Source organism: Bos indicus, chromosome 1 (assembly GCF_029378745.1).
Source record: "Bos indicus isolate NIAB-ARS_2022 breed Sahiwal x Tharparkar chromosome 1, NIAB-ARS_B.indTharparkar_mat_pri_1.0, whole genome shotgun sequence".
Classification (NCBI taxonomy): domain Eukaryota; kingdom Metazoa; phylum Chordata; class Mammalia; order Artiodactyla; family Bovidae; genus Bos; species Bos indicus.
This window is the reverse complement of record NC_091760.1, coordinates 85,461,752-85,463,851: the sequence shown is the minus strand read 5'-3', so window position 1 is coordinate 85,463,851 and position 2,100 is coordinate 85,461,752. Positions and strand designations below refer to the sequence as shown.

At 40.7% G+C, this 2,100-nt stretch overlaps 1 non-coding gene across 1 annotated transcript; it reads left to right on the top strand.

The window, feature by feature from the left end:
* Positions 1–1,003: 1,003 nt before the first annotated feature.
* Positions 1,004–1,075, top strand: TRNAC-ACA (transfer RNA cysteine (anticodon ACA)). Its single transcript has one exon. It is a non-coding gene; the product is annotated as a tRNA-Cys (tRNA).
* The last annotated feature ends 1,025 nt before the right edge of the window (positions 1,076–2,100 follow it).

The window sequence follows — 2,100 nt, the reverse complement described above, 5'->3', positions numbered from 1 at the left end:
TCGTTAGAATAACCAGATAATAGAAATGATGCAACATTGATTATTAATATCAGGGTACAATTGAGCTAATTCTAGGTTAGATCCCACTCAGTTTTACTGATCATTATTAGTAATTGGTTTGCAAGTTTCTTTTCCCCATATCCTATCAATGAAAATGTTTCCTCCCTAAAACAAATCTTAGAGAAACAAAAACAGTGTTGACTCAAAAGCCTCTTGATGAAAGTGAAAGTGGAGAGTGAGAAAGTTGGCTTAAAGCTCAACATTCAGAAAACGAAACTCATGGCATCTGGTCCCGCCACATCATGGGAAATAGATGGGGAAACAGTGGAAACAGTGTCAGACTTTATTTTTCTGGGCTCCAAAATCACTGCAGATGGTGACTGCAGCCATGAAATTAAAAGACGCTTACTCCTTGGAAGAAAAGTTATGAGCAACCTAGATAGCATATTCAAAAGCAGAGACATTACTTTGCCAACAAAGGTCCATCTAGTCAAGGCTATGGTTTTTCCTGTGGTCATGTATGGATGTGAGAGTTGGACTGTGAAGAAGGCTGAGCACTGAAGAATTGATGCTTTTGAAGTGTGGTGTTGGAGAAGACTCTTGAGAATCCCTTGGACTGCAAGGAGATCCAACCAGTCCATTCTGAAAGAGATCAGCCCTGGGATTTCTTTGGAAGGAATGATGCTAAAGCTGAAACTCCAGTACTTTGGCCACCTCATGCAAAGAGTTGACTCATTGGAAAAGACTCTGATGCTAGAAGGGATTGGGGGCAGGAGGAGAAGGGGACGACAGAGGATGAGATGGCTGGATGGCATCACTGACTCGATGGACGTGAGTCTGAGTGAACTCCGGGAGTTGGTGATGGACAGGGAGGCCTGGCGTGCTGCGATTCATGGGGTTGCAAAGAGTCGGACACGACTGAGCGACTGATCTGATCTGATCTGAAACTACTTGATGTTTTTATTTTCTTTTTCTGCCAGTAGTTATGGAAAATCATGGCTCTTCCCTGGTGGCTCAGATGGTAAAGCGTCTGCCTACAATGCAGGAGACCTGGGTTCGATCCCTGGGTTGGGAAGATCCGCTGGAGAAGGAAATGGCAAACCACTCCAGTACTCTTGCCTGGAAAATCACTGGGAAATCCCATGGACAGAGGAGCCTGGTAGGCTACAGTCCATGGGGTCGCAAAGAGTCAGACATGACTGAGCAACTTCACTTTCACATTCATAAGACTATGGAAAAACACAGGCTACCAAAAAAAGGGAAAATTGCTAACTGTGACCCGCAGCAACTTAATTTTCCTTATTAGTAAAATGAAGATAACAATATGTATTTTATCTTTGTGTAAATTACCTCAAGAAGTGACCTCAAAATCAGATTAAGCTTATCCTTACAGGTAAAAGTAGAAAAAAAAATGGTTCACTTTTATTATATATGTGTGTGTATGTTATGTATTATAATTTTATAAGCAAATATATTGATTTATATACAACTGACTTATATAGTCTGACTTCAATGCCCAGTGTGGGGGCTGACCCTGAGGCCTTGGCTTGTCCCATGTGTTGGATGAGTGTAGTCTTATACAGAGCAGGAGGGATCCTGGTAGAGGGATCATGGCCCAGGGGGCTGACCAGACAGCCTCAACTCTTAGGTTGTTTTCAGTACATTGTCAGGCATTACAATTCTCCTGCACTTGGCTAAAGGGAATTGTGAATTACATTATCTAGTTTTAACTACAGTGTCCTGCATAATGTGGATTAATGGCTTTAAAACATTCATACAATGAAACCACGTGTTGAAGGTAATATTAATAATGTGAATACAAATGAACAAGAAATGGCAAAGCTGACATTTCTCCCACCCCTAGCAGAGCTCACTGATAGCCACGCTAAGCTAAGCACAATGACAGTCTGTTTATGCTTTGGCATAACCATACTTAGATAAGCCAAGGCTCTAACTCAAAGAAATTTGGATCTGGGCAATAAAAAAATTTAACTCAATATAACAATCCAAGCAAATTTTTTTCCCCCTTAGCATTAATTAAAAGTTATTTAATTAATGATTATATTAATTATTGATCCTATATCTTCTCAGGCAGAGTAA